The sequence below is a fragment of the Euprymna scolopes genome, chromosome 13 (assembly GCF_053919585.1).
Source record: "Euprymna scolopes isolate OS-2025 chromosome 13, ASM5391958v1, whole genome shotgun sequence".
NCBI lineage: Eukaryota > Metazoa > Mollusca > Cephalopoda > Sepiida > Sepiolidae > Euprymna > Euprymna scolopes.
This window is the reverse complement of record NC_136494.1, coordinates 124,038,654-124,059,257: the sequence shown is the minus strand read 5'-3', so window position 1 is coordinate 124,059,257 and position 20,604 is coordinate 124,038,654. Positions and strand designations below refer to the sequence as shown.

The 20,604-nt window shown below is 34.5% G+C and overlaps 1 pseudogene; it reads left to right on the top strand.

Moving 5' to 3' along the window:
• The first annotated feature begins 821 nt into the window (after nt 1-821).
• Nucleotides 822-940, top strand: LOC145292668 (5S ribosomal RNA; annotated as a pseudogene).
• The last annotated feature ends 19,664 nt before the right edge of the window (nt 941-20,604 follow it).

The window sequence follows — 20,604 nt, the reverse complement described above, 5'->3', positions numbered from 1 at the left end:
ATAAACTGTTTCACAAACCGTGAATTGTCCAGCTGAATAAAATGTAGAGAATGAAATGGATTCTTACTTATTTTAAAAACTGTCGTTTTTCTCCGTGTGCATGTCCGGCTATAATTCAAAAACTTCCTGAAATACACTTACAAAACTTAAATATATGCATTCAATATGACACCGATTGCAAATTTTATCCATTGCAACTTATGGTTTCTGAAATATTTTACAAAACCATGAAACTGTTAGAAATTTTCATTCATTATATAAAATAAAGTCGTATTTCCGTGTTGTCTTTGTGGCCAGATAACACTCAGACAAAACTACACTTACAAAATTTACTTGTTTTGATCCAGTGCGACCCGGAGCTAGTTATTATAAAAATACTCGAATATTTATTCACTTCGGATCAGCAGGAGCCAAAGTTTTAGTTAATTTTTAATTCAAGCAAAATTTACTTTCTTTCCTTATTACTGATAAATATTAAAAGAATACTGTTATATAAATATTAAAAGAATACTGTTATATAAATATTAAAAGAATACTGTTAAAACCAAATCAAACGTTTTTTTCTTTTCTTCTCTCTTTAGATTATCCTATTAAACATTTGCAAAAGTTTGAATAAAAATTAGAGAGAGAGAGAGAGAGAGAGAGAGAAAGGGAGATAGAAAGAAAAAGAGAGAGAGAGAGAGAGAGAGAACATCAAAAAAAGTAATGTGTTCGAGAATGTTAAAAATTGAAGAATTTTTACTTCGTATCATCAATACATCGGCATTGATGTTAATATTTCTGTGAAAAAATCTGTTTTCTTACATTAACAGTTTCATGTTTGATATAGCATAATCACGTTGACACACCGGTTCCCATCAGATCACCAAAGTTAAGCAACGTTGAGCTTGGTCATTACTAAAATGGGTGACCAATTTGGGAAGTCCAGGTGCTGTATGTTGGAGGACGTCTACATCTTCCTGCAAGAGTTACAAAAACCTAACGTCGCTATCTCCCCTAACGGGGATATGCATGCGACTGAGAATCGCTTGTGAATTTCATACTTCCATGGAACTTCCCCCTTTGGAGGAAGCCAGATAAGCCCAAATAGAGTTAGTGCCGTTTTAAACACACACACACACACACACACAAGTTTAATGGTTACATTGTCAGTTCACGTCATCAATGCTAACATGTCGTCATGTAGTCGATTAAGTAGGTAGAGCCATATGTTCAGTAAAAGAGGCCGGTGTCCAAAACAGCATCGAGAAGAAGACCCCGAACATGCATATTCTCTCTTGATAACCCTAAGAAACTACTAGTGTCTAGTATGCAGAGCAATCGTGTGGAGGCTGTTTTGTACAAAAATATGACAGTACATAAAATAACGTATGCAAATACATAGAAATGCTTACAAATTCTTTCTATAATTATTTGTTTTTATGATTATTGAGTATTCTGAAACTATTTCAGTATTTATATAAATACTAGTAGAGATTGCAGGGAAACTCCATAGTGAATTCTACATGAATTTGTATAATTTACTGTTAATAATGATATTTCTTTCGAAATAATAACTGCCTGTCCGAGTCAATACTATTAAGACAAAGATGATTACTTTTCTTCCATAAAATAATGGTGTTTGTCAGAAAAATAGAACTTGTAATTGATTCTATCTTTCTCTTCCATTTCTATTATATTTTAACTTAATAATCTTTCAGTCTATTTAGCTCCTTACATCAAATAGCTTCATGCCTTGTCTGGAGCGACTTCCATAAAAATATTTTTGAAATTAACTTTTTTTAAATTATTCTATTTACCATATCTCGGGGGCAGCGCCTGCTCTACCAGCAAGTTGTGAACAAACAAATGGCTTATAAATAACTATCAATTGTTAACCAGGAAAATTTTAATTCACATTTTCGACTCCAAGTGTGAAAAAGTAAGTTCTGTGAAAGTTGAGGACATGCTTTGCATGGAGCGAAATTATATAAGAATAGTATGAAAGCTAATTTGAGTCTTAAAGAAAGATTAAGTTCTGATGACCTTAAAGGAATATTAAATCTGGACTGTATAGGGAGATGTTTGGTTCTGTTGAAAGAATAGATAAAAGTTTTGGGATTAATAAATGTAGGTAATAGATCCAATTCAGAGGGAAAGTCAGAGAAAAACATCTGAAGAAGTGATAAAAATAGACTTAAGAGGAAGAGGGATAAATAAATGCCTGGACAGAGGGAAGATAGCTTCTAGAAGCTATTTAACGGATGCCAGCATATAAAATTAAGTTATGATGATGATGAGAGGAGGAAGAGGAGATGGGGGGAGGATTGTCTTAGTTGACCAATCAGAGTTTTTGGAATCTCTCATTCATCATTTGCTATTCAACACTTGGCATGGGGTATAACACAGACTTTCTACATTTGACTAAACAAGCAGATTATCTAACATAGAACATTAGATTATCCAACAACATTTCCATTCAGTTTGTTTAACGTTAGTTGTATCGATTATATAAGTATATCTAATTTTCAAATCTGAACACTGACCTTTTCAGTTGAAATAAAACTGACTCCCATGTCAGAAATGAACGTTTGGAGCGTGTCTGAAACTAGCTGCACAAATGTAATAAGATCCGACAGAAATAATGCAAAAAAAAAAAAGATGACCATTAGATGATTATTAACTTCATTCTATTTCTCCTTTTATTTCTTCCGTCAGATTTTGAAAAATATACAAAACAATCCAAAATATTTTGGCGGATGATGGTCTCCATGTAGCTTAGCATTAAACATTTTTTATTACGAAATGAAAGGACATTTTAACCTATCTACAGTGTTGATATATAAAGTATATGTTATATTATTATATAATCATTGATAAAGCCCGTCAAATGTTATATATTCGGTGGTTGAGATATTAAAACTGTTATATTGTATTGAGAGTAGTGGGGAGATTTTTTCTTATAAAAGGATCAGGTATAAACGTAAAAATTGTATGTATTATTTTGTTTAGATGATATCGCCATATAAACTGAGTCATGTTGTATCAGAGAGTTATCACACGGGTATATATTACAGTTTATATATAAGTAGAATAATATATACTTCATAACTTCTTTCTTTTTGAGTTCTTCTATCTTTCTGCTGAGCTCCGTCATGAACATGAAATGACCAGCACCATTCAATTGAGATATCTGTTCTTCCTTCTTTTGTGAAACCACTGAACAACACTTTATATTTTTATAATATAAATTTATTTCAGTTGTCTCAAATGGGTTTCACAAGAATCTGAAGTTCGTCTACACGCTTATTCTTCTCAGCCCGCTTCCTGGCCGTCTTTTCACTCCCGTGATCAACTCCCGACTCTTCGCCTCACTAAAACTCCCGACCTCTTGAACTCAGTTCTGTTACGTCATCATTCAAAAAGCGCACATATCCCTTACGTGTGACCTATCCGTCACGTACGCCTCTTCAAGGTTATTTTATTTATAGTTAACCTAGCTAATTTATGTAAACATCTTAAGCTAAAAGACATTGCTACACTAGCAGTGTCAGAAATTTCGTGAAAATAGTGAATAATTCCACCCCATCTTTCCAAGCTTATAACTCCTCGAAAAATGTAATTCAAGCCCTAATTTTTTTTTTTTCAATTAAAGGAGCAAGGACCAAGGTTTTATTAAAAAAAAAAAAAAAAAACAATGTGTTTTCTTTTTTTTAAAAGGTTTTAAACTTCGGACTTTACAGGTAAATTTCTAAAAAAGCGATTTGTTTTTTTGTTTTAAATTTGAATATATTATTTATTGACCTTTTCTCTTCAATTTGTGATATATAAAACTCCACGACATAAATTAATTATTTACTTTTTAATAGACATTTCAAAATGAGAGGCGTGAATTATTTCACCCCCTATCTTTCTAAGCTTATAACTCCTCGAAAAATGTAATTCAAGCCCTAATTTTTTTTCAATTAAAGGAGCAAGGACCAAGGTTTCATTAAAAAAAAAAAAGACAGAAAGAAACAATGTGTTCTTATAAAATAAGGTTTTAAACTTCGGACTTTACAGGTAAATTTCTAAAAAAGCGATTTTTTTTTTGTTTTAAATTTGAATATATTATTTATTGACCTTTTCTCTTCAATTTGTGATATATAAAACTCCACGACATAAATTAATTATTTACTTTTTAAGAGAAAGTTGAAAATGGGTGACACTTGGGGGGGCGTGAATTTAAAAAAAACGTTTGTCTAAAATATTATATTCGGTTTATTGGAAAGAACATAAAATTTCACATTGACCCTGAAAATATCGTAAAAATAGAGTCAATAGAAAAATTTTGATAGATTTTTAAAATTTAAAAATTTTAAAATATTGAGTTTAAAAATTGAAAAATATTGAGTTCGGAAAATTCATTACTGTTTTAAAAAAAAAAATATTTTTATTACTTTTAAAACAACTGTAATAGTTTATTTTGGAAGTATAATCCATAAAGAAAATAAATAACCCACTTTTAACAGAGAAATTACGAGATTTTTATATTGTATTCGCAGTTTCGTGTTAGGGGTGTCAAAAATTCCTACAAAAATTCTGATACTGCTATTGCTACACTTTATTCTATAAAAAATAAATAACTCCCAATATAAACTATTTTAAATAGATAAATAAATAGATAGATAGATAATAACTAATCAACTTTTAACAATGTTAACTGTTCAACAATATATATATATATATATATATATATATATATATATATATATATATATATATATATATATATATATATATGCGCCATAGTCACGTTGACACACCAGTTCTCACTGGATTACTGAAGTTAAGTAACATTGAATCTGGTCAATACTAAATGGGTGACCATTTGGAACTTCCAGGCGCTGTATGTGCTCTCCGTTTATCTTGGCATTGTTTCCAGTCGTCCTGGACTTCTCACACGGGTCATCATCAGAGATTGCTCACAAAGATCAGAGGGTGTTTGGGCGATACCAGCGCTGCTGGCATACAAGGACATCAGCATGACGGTAGTGGTGGAGGGCCGTCGTCCGCACTGCTGGTTCTGCCAAAACCCTAATCCCTAATCAAACGACCCAAAAAACGGTCATAACCCCTGAGACAGCGCCCGTGCCAAAACAGGCAGCAACAACCCTTGCAACCACGGCACCAACCCCAGCTCCAAGGAAAATCCAAACCACCCCAGCGGCCAATGGGGAGGAATGGAACACAGTAGTGCGACAAAAACAGAAGCCCATAATCGCTTCCACCACCATCCCACCACCAGCCCAAAGATTAAGGCAGCAGCTTCTGCAAATGCAGCAACAACAATAGCCACCACAGCCGATGCCGTGGAAACAGCTGTAGCAACAATAACTACCGTAGCCGCAAGAGCAGCAAGTGCAGCAGAAGCAGCAGAAGCAGCAGCAGTAACGACACCAGCGAGAGCAGCAGCAACAAAAACAGCCGCAGCAGCAACTAGAGAAGCAGACACATCCAAAGGTCCCCACACCAATCGAGACGGGGATCAAGCGGAGAAAAGACTGCTTCTCTGAGGATGAATCCGCAAGTGAGAGGGAAAGGAACTCAACCTCACCTATCCCCGGTTCATTCAAAAGAATAAAAAAGAAAAACAAAAGAAGGAAAGGGGAAGAAAAGGTGGCCCCCACTCTCTGTGAACATACACCACCCTAACAAAAACAATCCACTTCCACCCCAAACCAGACACCGCCCTAACATCAGACACCGCAAGTAAGTTCATTAAAGTCATTCTAAGTCATTTACTTTTTATTTATTTAAGTCATTTCAGCCGATTTTTCGGTCATTTTAGTTTATCGTTAAGAATTTCATGTCAATCCTACATTCACGCATTCATTCATTACACGAGAGCACGCGACAAATGACTATTGGTCTTGTTTTCTTTTCATTTCGTTATAGTATCTTTCAGCATATCAGTAGATTATTATTTCTTTTTAAATAATTCTTGATTATAAAAGTTACTCCTTCTTTTTACGTTTTTTTTCTTCTTTTTTTGCTTACCAAATTGGCTTCTCTTGGCTACAATATATAAGGGTATTGAGGAGTTATGTTGTTTTATAGCAATAAGAACGTTATTGGAGAATTAAAAATCATAAGTGCTGTGGTATGTCCACCCTACATATAATAATGAACTCTTCCACTTATTATGAACAGCAGGGGGAAAATGTGTCTCAGCGTTAGCAGCAGTTATGCACAAGTTGAATGGAGTCAAAAGTGAACGGTAATGTTCAATGCTGCCAGGACTAAGCTCTTTTCATTTAATAATTACAAGAAACCTTCTCAACCACCATTAACTATGACTAAAGATACATTACCTGAAAGTATTTCGCTCAAGCTAACATTCACAGTGAACATATATCGAGGGCATTGCCGCAGCTGCTGTGAGGAAGGTGGGCTCTTTCTCCCGTGCTAGAAAGCTACTTACATCTGAAAGTATCCTGTACTTCTATAAGACCACCATTCGCCCATGTATGGAGTATTATTGTCACATTTGGACATGCATTTGCTACTGGTCAGGGTTCAAAAGAGAGTCGCCTACCTGATAGATCCTGAACTGTCATCTAAGCGCTTCAACCTCTGTTCCATCGACGAAATGTTGGATACCTCTGTCTATTTTGCAAGTATTTTAATGGTGAATGTTCTGACGAACTACAAGCCCTTGTACTCCCTGAAGATAAATACCCCGGACAAACCAGACAAGCAGCAAAATCCCACCCCTACACAGTAGAGATTCCTAGATGTAAGAAAGCCTTCTACTCTAGTTTCTTTACCACAACTGCTAGACTTTGGAATTCCCTTCTGGATTTTTGCATCCCCAACTATACTGACATCCAGAAGTTCAAGGGTAATGGAAACAGACATGTTGCTTCTCCACTCCCTTCATAGTATCCCTGCAACTTATATCTCTGATAGTCGCCTCCTAGATCAAAGTGGCACTGTACTTGTTTGGGGTGAAAATGTAACATTAAAAAAAGGCATGGCAGTCGGACTGACGTATAATGATATTTTTTTATTTGTTGTTCAGTATATTTTATGACAAATAACGCCGTACCTGAGAGCCCGTCTTTCAAACTCCTCAGCCTAATATTAATATCCAACATGAATTGGAACAAATGCATTGAGGACTTTGACAAGGCTGCTGCAAAGTAGCTACAAAATTATTTACACTAGAGAGCATTCTATATCTTTACAAGACCACAATTTCCCCCATCCAGGGATTATTGTTTCCACATCTGGGCTGGTGCCACTAATGTCTCACTTTGAAACAGGGTCTGAAAATATTCTGAACTCTAACCTTTGTCCCATTGCCACAATGCCACATCCCTGTGGCTGCTTTTCAAGTAACTCAATAGAATGTGCTCCAATTAATTTATAACACATGTGCTCCCTTGACGTACACACCCTCAACTAACCCTATAAGCATCAAAATCCCACCCCTAATGAGGTCTCTAGATGCTGAAAAGCCTTCTACTCTAATAATTTTTATCCTCGATAGAATTTGGAATTCCCTACCTGTTTCCTATTTCCTTGACTGGACTAACGTGCAGAAGTTAAAATGTAATGTGAACAGCCATTTCACTGTTCAACTCCCTACAGTTCCATGTTAGACACAATCCCAAGTAGTAGTCTTTTACATTTTGGTCGGAAAAACGTTTTTAAAAATTAGGAATTCACAAATACAGCTACAAAGTCCAAACATTTATTTATTTTGTTTTGTGCCAGGGAGGTAAAAAAAAAAAAGAGATTGAAATTCGTCACAAAAAATTTAAATTCTGATTTTGTAAAAATTAAATAAATAAATGCGAGACTTGAATTAAAAATATTTATCAGATTTTAGTCTATTTTCAGTAAGATATGGTAACAATTACAAATAAAAATTTAAATATTTCAGATTTGCATTAAAGTTTATCTAAAGTCACATGCCCGGCCTTATATGATTTAATCATTTTGACACACTGGTTCTCATTAGATTACTGTAGTTAAGCAACGTTTGGTTTGGCTAGGCACTGTATGTAGGAGGACGTCGACACCTTTCTGCATTTTCCCTAACAAGTGATTGGTGACCACTTGTAAATTTGGTATTCCCATGAAACTTCATATTTCAGAGGAAGCCAGTTCAACCCGGCTAGAGTGAATACCGCTTTAATCGCTCCATCATGCACGTAATTTCTGGACACTTGCTGCATTTTCTTGGTCGCTTTCTGTATGACATTCACGGAAACAAAGAAATCTATACACAAAACACCTCGTACTTTCATTAAAAAAGGGAGAAAATAACAAAGACTAGAATAACACAATATTCTGAATGAAAAATGAGGCGATCATTTTGAACTTTATATCTGAATGGAGGCCAGTTTGATGACAGGAAGTGCATGAACTTTGTGCTGACTTGAAACAACAAAAGCATCAAATGTTGCAATAATCATCTAAAGGTCAAACCTTATGAAAAGGCAATGCCAATCTGATGTATATTATCAAAACGGAATTGGCCTTTTCCCAATTGCTAAAGATCCCCATTCTATTGATTATTATTATTGTTACGCATTTCACTATAGACGCATAGGCTATCATGCTGACACGATATGACTCTTCTGACTTTGGATTGTTTTATTTCCTTTCTGCCAACAACTAAGATAAAACGAATCGCTAAACAGTTGATTTTAATAGCAATTATACAAATAAAATAAACTTCGTAGCCTATTGGGAATGCCCTTTCTCTTCCCTGCAACCTCTTTCCCGCAGAAGAAACGTTGAGAGCATGTCTTTGCTTAATCATTATTTTCATGGTAAGTACTCGTCTGAGCTCCAATCTATGGTATCCCCTTGCCAAACTTTCACGAAAAACACTCGTCTAGTTGACACCACTATCAATAATTTCCCCCACTCTTTATTTGTGCCTAAACCTTAACGTAGATTCCATGAACAAAGCTTCTTTCTTAGAACTGCACATCTGTAGAACTCTCTTCCGTTTGCCTGCTTTCCAGCTGACTACAATATGGTCGTCTTCAAGTCTAATGTGAACAAGTTCTTGATGAGCTGTTCCCTTAAGTAATCCAATTTACCAAATTTCCACTATTAACCATTGCTACGATATTGTCCCATTGACTACTGTACACTCTTTAACCCTTATCCTCGAGTGACCTTCGGATAAGCGGTGACTTCTTTGTACAAAAAACAAACAAACAAACAACACAGTAACATTCAAAGTGTTAGCATTCTTTCCGCCCGCCAAACTACTAGGACATCTAATAAAACCTTCCTGATACTTGTATGTTGGTTTCAGGTCATTTTGTGTATCTCTACAATTATTTAAATGCAACTTTGTCTCTGTGTGTGTGAGTTCAATGCTTATAGACTCCGAAACAGCTGAACAGATTTTCTTTTAAATTTACAGAACTTTAGTGCATAAATCTGGGAGTGACCTTTCTTGTTTTGCCTCAGAATACCCCTGATAATTACCGATAATCAATAATCGAAACTGTTATTTTAATTTATCTATCATCGTATAAGCCATTAGCAATAAGGATAGAACAACAGGGCACGAAAATTCTATAGCGTGTTTTTTTTTTTTTCGTTTTTTTTTTTGTTTTGTTTTTTTTTTTTGCATGACGTGATCCGGTAATTCAAACTCAATACGTGAATTTCTTAATTATTTCATTAACTGCAAAGACTTTGATAAGACTTGAAAATTTATGTGTTTTTGTTTGTTTGTTTGTTTGTTTTTTGCATGACGTATGCTGTAGGTTCAAAAACCCAACACATAAATTTCTTACTGTTTTTTTTTCGTTAACTGGAAAGAAGTTTATATAAAATCAGTTTATAAAAGAAACAGTAGGTTCTCTAGAGTGCAATGTAGACTAACATATATTTTGGACTAAGTTACTGCATGGAGGCATGTGAAGCTTCCTCGCAGGCGATTTCACGGATTTCGATGACAATAAAAATATAGGAGTGTGAAATATTCATTGATCATCATTCAATCCCGGGCAATGTCAGGTCTCCCTGTTAGTTAATTAATATTTGCCACCTTATTTTTCCTCTCAATTTTTTCTTAACTATTATTTAATTTTTTTGTTTTGTTTTAGATTTCTGAAATGATATATTGACGTTGAGCATTTTCCTGTTTTGATTAGTAATTCTTGTTTGCTTTTTACTTTTTAGTTTGTTTAATTTTAACTCTAAGCGAAAATGTTCCAAATGTCTCTGTTTTCATAATTAAATGTTCAAAAACATTTTTCGGTTGCGCACATGTATCGGCATTTAAATGTTGATTTGATTTGGTAATTCATGCTTCAGTTCATTTAAAGTTTATCACACTGATCAGAACTATATTAAGTGATACAAAATAAAATGGAGATTTGTAGTTAATATTTGAAGCGGAACCGTTTGCTTTCAATCACATTTTGATTGACATTTTTTGCTACAGAAAGCATTAAACTATGAACTTCTTTAATTTTTTTATTGCTTCTTTAGATATCCTTCTGAAAATCTTTTTAGTATTTTTCATTGGATTAAAATCGAGTTCAATTTGGTATCAGTTCATTTTAGAATGGATAAAATCAGATTTTTTTGCCCTAGCGACACCAGTTAGTTTTGTTGTTTTTTTTTTTTTTTCTCATTTTTTGTTAGCACGTGTAGAAGATGTACTCAATAATTAAATACTAGAGCGCAGACGCGCGTATGGAAATGCATGCAAAATGACGTCACCGGTAGGAAAAAGAGAGAATACGATCACGTTCGACAGCACGTTCAGAATCACGTTTTAAAACTAACTGCGTGGACAGTAGCTTTAAGCATTTTTGTATATATATGACTTCTAGAATTTTTAGGGTTTTTTTTTCACATTTGCTTCATGGTGTATCCCTCTTTTTTAAATGAAGATTTGCCTGACTTCAGAGTAGGGGCAGTTATTAGAGATGTTGGAAAAATTGCGCTAGAGTCGAAATTATGAATAGTTAATCATTGGGATAGTGTTGTTGTTGTGTAACCAAAGTAACTATTGATTTTGGATTATTGTAGGAATTACATTCTCTCGTGAGGCATTTAAACGTATAGATGTCGTTGTTTTGTTTCTTACGGTTTAAGTGCCATGGAAGTGATGTTTTTCTACTAGGTGTGGGTTTTAATTTGTTTTATAATAGATGATAAGTCTAATTTTATTATTGTTATCAGTTGGGGATACGTATCTTTATATGATATTTCTCATAGCCTTTTCTTCTAATTTAAAGTTGGTTTGCATTTGATTGCAATAAAACATGTTATTTTAGTTAGGATTGCGATCCTGTGTGTTATTACCATGAGCAGCTGTATTTTTTTAGTTCTGCAGCATGGATTTTATTTGTTCGTCTACGATATGATTAGAGAATTCGTTATTAATGGGTACTTGTTTGATGTTTCATTCGAGTGATTTTTTAGTGGAGCACTGGAGCAGATTAGTTTAGCGCAATTAAGAAGGGTTTTTTACGAGGGATATTTTATAGCGATGAGGACATTCAAGGCTTAAATTTAGAAAGCAAAGTTAGTGACACACACACACACACACACAAAACATATATATATACAAATACATACATATACATAATACATACATGTATATATATGTGTGTGTGTGTGTGTGTGTGTGCAAGTGTTTATATATATATATATATGTGTGTGTGTGTGTGTGTGTGTGTGTGTGTGTGTGTGTGTGCATATGTATGTGCAAGTGTGTAGGTGTTAGTGCATTTAATTCTCTATTGAATAATACGTTGCACAGAAAACATATCTGATAAAATATTTAAATAAATGCATTCTTCTGGGAACCTATTTATCCAATATATACAATGCATACACATACATCATACATACATACATATTATATATATATATATATATATATATATATATATATACATATATATATGTGTGTGTGTGCGTGTGTGCGTGTGTGTGCTGCATTTATCTGATAGGTTAGAAATAACTCACATTAAACATACACATTCTATCAAAATACACGCTTTTATCTTTTCACATTTGATAATCTATTGTTTATTTTAATTCAAGGCCATCATTTAAATTTAATAAAACTGTCAATAAATGTAATGAATGGATGGAGAAAAGCAAATATATTTGCAAATCGATAAATATTTCAGCTTAACAAGTACAAATAATTGATTTTTTTTATTAAATAACAATCGATTTTAAATTTAAGTATGTTTTCTTTTAAAGTTTTCTGCTTTTGCTAAAATCTCTTCTGTAGAAGATCTTGCGATAAATGTGCCATGGCAATATTAAGAAGTAATTATAGAAAATAATCGGAAGTAAAATTAAATATTTCAGTTCTTATATTTTCTGTGAAAATCTGAATGAAGGCCACACTGTAGAGATCCCTAGATGTAAAAGATCTTTCTACTCCAATAGTTTCTTCCCCAGAACCGCTAGACTTTGGAATTCCACTCCAGGTCACTGCTTCCCCAACTGTACTGACATGCAGAAGTTCAAGTGCAACGTGAACCAACATCTTGCTGCCCAAATCCCTACGTAGTATCACAGTAGTTGTTGCCCCTGATAGTAGCCCCCTACACCAAAGTAGCAATGTGCCTTGTTTGGGGTGAAAATGTAATAAAAAAATTAAAAAAATATATATATAAAAGGTTGGTTTGTTTCAACTCATCTACTTGCTTCTTTAGATTACAGAATGAAGCAGATGGATATGAATCAATGATTGAGGGCGATCATCTGATGTATTCGAAAAAAAAGGGAATTTGTTCGTCTATCTATTTTTTTTACAAGGGAATCACCACTAATCAAGGCCTAGAGACCACTCGAGGATAAAGGTTAAAGAGTGTACAGTGGTCAAGATGACAATATCATACTAATCGTTAGAAGTGTAAATTGGGTAAAATTTGATTACTTAAGGGGAACGGCTCATCAAGAACTTGTTTACATTGGACTTGAAGACGGTCATATTGTAGTAAGCAGGTAAACGGAAGAGAGTTTCACAGGTGTGCAGTTCTAAGAAAAAAGCTTGGTTCATGGAATCTACGTTTAGGTTTAGGAACAGTTAAGAAGTGGGGGAAATTATTGATAGTGTTTACAGCCACACGAGTGTCTCTTGTGAATTTTTGGCGAGGGGAGACCATAGGGTGGAGCACAGACGAGCACTTGCCATGAAAATAAAGATAAAACAGAGACAGGCTCGCAATGTCTTTTCTGTTCTTCTACGAGAAAGAGGTTGCAGGGAAGAGAAAAGGGCATCCCCCACTAAGCTACGAAGTCTATTCTGAACTCTGTCAAGGCAAAATAAGGTCTTCCTAGCAGCTCCTGCCCAGATTTGACAACAATACTCCATCTGTAGACGTACCTGGCTCTTATATAGGTAGAGTACTGCATCAGCAGGTAAATATTTACTGGCAGAAGTAAGTTCCGACCAATGCAGCTAATTGTAACGGTCATATTAAAAATTACAGATTTTTTAAATGCATAAGTTTAGTCATGTAAGCTCTATTCTTATATAGTTTCAACATGGCAGTATGTATTTCATTTATTTTAAATATTATTAATAATTTTGTTGCATAACTAGGTTATGTATTTTAGTCGGTCCTCTTGTTCTCTTTTGTCATTGGACAAACGATGAATGAGCTGGTGTTACCTGAAAAGGATGCCTCATACTCATGTAAGTAAGAAGACATACTAGATAAGTGAAAATGATATTAGGATAAGGCTAGAATCGAACCCTGTAAGCAAGTGTTAAAGATAATAATGGAAAATGGAATGTTAGAAATTAAGTCCATTGTTAATTCTATTAGAAATAGTTAAATATTGTTTATGTCGGAAAAAGAGTCGATTGTTCATTCTTTTAGAAATCTAGATATTAAATATGTCAGTTAAAAGAATGGACAATGCAAATTAAAAATATATTGTGTAAAAATAGGTTAGAATTAGAATTGAGGATTCTTTTGTTTGCCAAAAGTGTGTTTGAACAAACATATGTAAAACCATGTGAAAATTAGTCACGTTTGAAAACCACACTTCTGACGTCATAAACAAAGGATATTTCTCAATATAGGAATATAAGGGTTCGAAGTTGGGGGAGTTGATGAGTCAAGATTTGATTAGGGAGAGTCAGTTGGAGAGGAGAAGCCCCTTAGAAGCAAAGGGAGGAAAATAGACCGTGTAAATCAAAGTTTGAATTCCTGACATCACCGATCGGTCGATTGAAGAATAAAGGTACCAACTATGTTTGCAACTGTTGTCTCGTGTCGTCATTCCTTACAACAGAAAAGGTAAATGTGTTTTTATCATCATCTTATAATGAACATTGTAATCCCTTCCAAGATTATGTGTCCTCCCCATGATCATAAGTGAAGTATCTCCTCCCCTCAATATGTCTATAAGAACTGTTGCATCATATCATGCAGTCTGTATTAATAATATGACGTCCCCAAGAAGCATCCCAGTCAGATATAAATGTCTCCCTTATTATCATCATCATCTGTTCTGAGCACCCGTATTATATGAACCCGTTATATGTCTCCAATATATGAGCCCCCCCCTCCGCTATACAGCACTGGAACCAAAATCGCACACTTGGAAAAAGTGAAGACAATTAAAATTCCATGTAGACTATAAATTTTATTTATCTATATACATATATTGTTTGGTGAAGAGGTGGTTCTAGCTTATATCATTAGAGTGATCTAAACTATATTTTAATATAGATTTTAATATGGCAGTTTTTATGATGATCTACTCTATTTTTGGAGTAGATACTCTTCTAGAAACTATGAATAGTCATGATGTAGTGTCGTGGCAGTCATGACAGTAGTCATTGGTAGCAGTCATAGCCACAGTATAGGATGCAGATATTCTGTAACATACTATTCTGTACTTTTGTAAATGCGTTCTTGTAAATATATCACCGTGTTTTCTTAATTATTATTGACTTTTCAAATTCAAAACACTGGCGACGAGGAGTCGAACCTATGTTCCAGAACACTGACGACGGGGTACTCGGATATATTCAGACTAACGTAATCCAAAGGCATATCACACAACACTAATGACAAAGAACTCAAACACATAAATAACCCCAGTTTATTTTGCACACAAAACTAGCAACGAAAACTCAGATTTATGTCGGATACAACATTCTACAAATGTAAAATGTATACAACATTCATATAGACATACATAAAATAGATACAACATTCTACAAATGTAAAATTTATGCAACATTCATATATGCATACACAAAATAGATACAGCATTCTACAAATGTAAAACTTTGATGGTATGTTCGCGATAATCTATATATTAATATGATAGTGTGTGCTATTTTCTGTGTTATGCTTACATCCGGGTTGTTTAATTGTTATGTACTTCCATTTCTTGTAATAAATAATTTTACCAAGAATTCTTCATAATTTTGGTTTCGGTTCCGATTATAACTGATGGCACTTACGTCATTTGTTTTTTTTTATAAATAATTTTACTAAGAATTTCTCTAAGTTTTGGTTTCAGTTTCGTTTATAGCTAATGACACTCCAATAATCTATTTTTTTAAATAATTTTATCAAGAATTCTTCATAAGTATTGGTTTCGGTTTCGATTATAGCTGAAGGAACTAAAGTTATATATATATATATATATATATATAGTTTGGGATTCGGTTTCGATACAAGCTGATTGACCCAAGTCATATAGATATATTTTTTATTTTTGAAATCGCAACTTTATGATATATAAAAATCGATAGAACATTAACTCTATAATAATGTATACGAAATCTGCAAGAATTAAAAAATATTTTAGCGTATTTTACGAGCTGGCTATGCCGGACGTCCCTTCTAGCTTAGATAAATACTTTTGTAGTTTTACCAAAATAGCTACAATAATATCAAAGCGTCTCCGTTTACACTGAATATCTATAGAATGCCAACACCAATGCATTACCTATGAATCAGTCCCCCGTGGAATTTCATCAGGTCCTACTAGTTGTAAATTATAATAATAGAGCGAGAAATAAAACTGGATTTATAACAAGCAAAGTGTCTCAAATTTGGAAAACAAACATTTCAGTGTTAGAAAATAAATGTAATAGTACGAAAAAGTTTTCAAAAATTGGAAATTTAAATCGTTCGAGACGAAAATTTCAAACTTTAAATCGTTCGAGACGAAAATTTGGAAATTTAAATCGTTCGAGACGAAATTTGGAAATTTAAATCGTTTGAGACAAAAATATGGAAATTTAAATTGTTCGAGAAAAAATTTGGAAATTTAGATCGTTCGAGACAAAAATTGGAAATTTAAATCGTTCGAGACAAAAATTGGAAATTTAAATCGTTCGAGACAAAAATTGGAAATTTAAATCGTTCGAGACGAAAATTGGAAATTTAAATCGTTCGAGACGAAAATTGGAAATTTAAATCGTTCGAGACGAAATTTGGAAATTTAAATCGTTCGAGACAAAAATTGGAAATTTAAATCGTTCGAGAAAAAAATTGGAAATTTAAATCGTTCGAGACAAAAATTGGAAATTTAAATCGTTCGAGACGAAAATTTGGAAATTTAAATCGTTCGAGAAAAAAATTGGAAATTTAAATCGTTCGAGACAAAAATTGGAAATTTAAATCATTCGAGACAAAATTTGGAAATTTAAATCATTCGAGACAAAATTTGGAAATTTAAATCATTCGAGACAAAATTTGGAAATTTTAATCGTTCGAGACAAAATTTGGAAATTTTAATCATTCGAGACAAAATTTGGAAATTTTAATCGTTCGAGACAAAATTTGGAAATTTTAATCGTTCCATACAAAATTTGGAAATTTAAATCATTCCAGACAAAATTTGGAAATTTTAATCGTTCCATACAAAATTTGGAAATTTAAATCATTCCAGACAAAATTTGGAAATTTAAATCGTTCCATACAAAATTTGGAAATTTAAATCGTTCGAGACAAAAATTTGGAAATTTAAATCGTTCGAGACAAAAATTGTAAATTTAAATCATTCGAGACAAAATTTGGAAATTTAAATCATTCGAGACAAAATTTGGAAATTTAAATCATTCGAGACAAAATTAGGAAATTTAAATAGTTCGAGACAAAATTTGGAAATTTTAATCGTTCGAGACAAAAATTTGGAAATTTAAATCGTTCGAGACAAAAATTGGAAATTTAAATCGTTCGAGACAAAAATTTGGAAATTTAAATCGTTCGAGACAAAAATTGGAAATTTTAATCATTCGAGACAAAAATTTGGAAATTTAAATCGTTCGAGACAAAAATTTGGAAATTTAAATCGTTCGAGACAAAAATTGGAAATTTAAATCGTTCGAGACAAAAATTTGGAAATTTAAATCGTTCGAGACAAAAAATCAACAAAAAGTCTGTCGATTGGTTTTGTTGTTAATTAGAAACCCGAAAATAAGGTTGAGTGAGTTTTGTTTTGCTTCTCTTGTTGGGAAGTTAAGAATTTATCTCCCAGTAAGAAAAACTATGACGACGTACACACACACACACACACACACACACACACACACACACACACACACACACACACACACACACACACACACAAATCAACCAATGTAAGTAACGAGAACATCTTAAAAATGCATTTTAGAAATTTCAAGTACCAATAAGGTCATCAACTGCAATAATAGAATGGCCAAGTGGAATATCGAAAGAAAAATGGAAGCAGATAAACGAGATGTCAGAACGTAGAATATAATAAGAAAATAGATACATAGCAAATGGAATATCAGCGAAAATGTTGATCTGAATAACTCCAAATTCCCCATCACGTGTTATGTGAACAGCTGATAATAATTGAGGCAACATGATGATATATTTAGAAGAATGTATTTACAGAAGTATGAATTAGTATGTTTCATAAGTATACGTCCGATACGCTGCCTATGACTGTCGCTACATTGTCATTAAATGTATTCATAGTCTCTGAAAGCGTCCATCTATTCCCAAAATAAAGTAGATCAACATCACACCATAACACAACACAAAATTAAAACTTTCTCTGTCCATAACGTAGGTTTGTAATCTTTATTTTCCCACACTTTTTACTAAATCTTTTTAAAAATTATTTTGAAATTTGATTTCTTGGAAAGGTTCCAAGTGTTTCTCATTATCTGGGAATCACCCTATCTATCAGCTCTTCTAATTATGCAGATGATTTTCAAAGGATTTCTACAAAAAACTAATTAAGTTATTTTTCCCTCAGGTGTGATTTATTTATCTTTTCTTGCCTTTAACTGTGAAAAAGATAACTCTCTCTACCGTACTAGAAAGTTACTTACACTTGAGAGTATCGTGTTCCTCTACACAACTACGATTCACCCACGCATGCTGCATTGCTGTCACATTTGGGCTAGTGCATCTGCTACTAGTTCTCACTTATAGACAGGAATTCTGTCGACCAAACTCCAACCTTTGTCCCTATCTATGAAATCTTACCTCCGTGTGCCGATTTTACAAGTACTTTTAAGGAAAGTGCTCCAACGAATTTCATGCCCTTGTACTCCCTTGACGTAAATACCTCCGATTAACCTGATGAGTAGCAAAACCCCACCTGTACGTAGTAGAGATACCCAGATGCCACAAAGCATCTGACTCAAAATTTTCTTCTCTCGAACTGCTAGACCTTGAAATTCCTTCCCAGGTCCGTGCTTTCCTGACTGTAATGGCATGCAGAAGTTCAAGTATAATGTGAACAGACATCTTTCTGCTCAACTCCCTACATATCATCCCTGCCAATTTTGTCCCAGTTGACACTGTGTCTTTTTGGAGGATGAAAAAAGTAGTAAAACATGGTAATTTTTCATTCTTCATTTCATTTCGGTATTGATTTGAAGAACTTAATTTCAAAGGAAGTTAATTTTTTTTTTTTTTTTTTTTAATTACATTTTCACCCCAAACAAGGCACATTGCCACTTTGGTGTAGGGGGCTACTATCAGGGGAAACATCTACTGGGGTACTATGTAGGGATTAGGGCAGCGAGATGTTGGTTCACGTTGCACTTGAACTTATGCATGTCAGTACAGTTGGGGAAGCAGTGACCTGGAATGGAATTCCAAAGTCTAGCAGTTCTGGGGAAGAAACTACTGGAGTAGAAAGATATTTTACATCTAGGGATCTCTACAGTGTGGGGGTGGGATTTTGCAGCTTGTCGGGTCTGTCGAGGGTGTTCACGTCGTGGGGGCACAAGTGCTTGCAGTTCTTCAGAGCATTCACCATTATAATACTTGTAGAACAGGCAGAGGAATGCAACGTTTCGACGATGGGACAGAGGCTGAAGTTTAGATGCCAGTTTAGGGCCTATCAGATTTGCGACTCTCTTTTGAACCCTGTCAAGGAGCGAGAGACTAGTAGCCGATGCACCAGCCCAAATATGACAGCAATACTCCATACATGGGCGAATAGTGGCCTTATAGAGGTACAGGATACTTTCGGGTGTTAAAAGTTTTCTAGCACGGTAGAGAGAGCCCACCTTCCTTGCAGCAACCCTGGCAATGCCCTCGATGTAATTGTTCCAACTCATGTTTCCTGTGAACGTTAGGCCAAGGAGCTTGAGAGACGTACTCTCAGATAAAGAGTCGTTGGCCATTGCTATAGGTGGTAGAGAAGGTTTCTTGTAATTATTGAATGAAACCAGTTTTGTCTTGGTGGCATTGAACGTTACCATCCATTTTTGTCCCCATTCCACTACTGATTGGAGGTCATCCTCTAGTGTTTCTGCCATTACTTTAGATATATGTTCGTTTGTTTTCCTGTCGTGCCTGCTATAGAGTGTGGTGTCATCAGCATATATACCCATCTCAGAGGCAATCTTGTCGGGGAGGTCATTTATGAATATCAGGAACAGCAGAGGTCCAAGGATAGATCCTTGGGGCACTCCCGCATTTATATCATATTGTTTAGATGTACGACCGTCGAGGACAACCTGGATTTTTCTCTTATCTAAGAAGAATTTAATTATGTTAAGTATTCTACCAGTGATACCGTAGGATCTAATCTTCCTGAGGAGACCCTCATGCCATACCCTGTCAAAAGCCTTAGATATATCTAGAGCTATCGCTCTGCCCTCTCCCGCTTTGTCCAGTGAATGGTATATGCGTTCAGAGATTACAGTGAGGATGTCTGCCGTGGAGCGGGCTTGTCTAAATCCATATTGATGGTCGGTCAGAAGTTTAGCATCTGTAAGGTGCTGGACTAGAGCATGGTTAATTAAGGTCTCAAATATTTTGGCAAAAAGTGGGAGGAGGCTAATAGGGCGATAATTTAATGGGTCAGTTCTTTCGCCAGAATTCTTGAATACTGGTACTACAGAAGCAGTTTTCCAACAGCTCGGAAAGCAAGATTCATTAAAGCATTTGTTGTAGAGTTTGGAGAGAACTGGAGCTACTTCGGCTGAGCACTTTTTTAATAGCACAGCTGGGATGAGGTCGGGTCCACATGCTTTGGAAGTGTCAAGGTTTTTTATGATAGCATGCACCTGAGCAGGGGTGATTTTCAGATCGTCTAGCGTGGCGTCTGTCCGCATAGGAAATTGAGGTAGGGGGTGGTTTAGAGGGTCCAGTGTGGAGT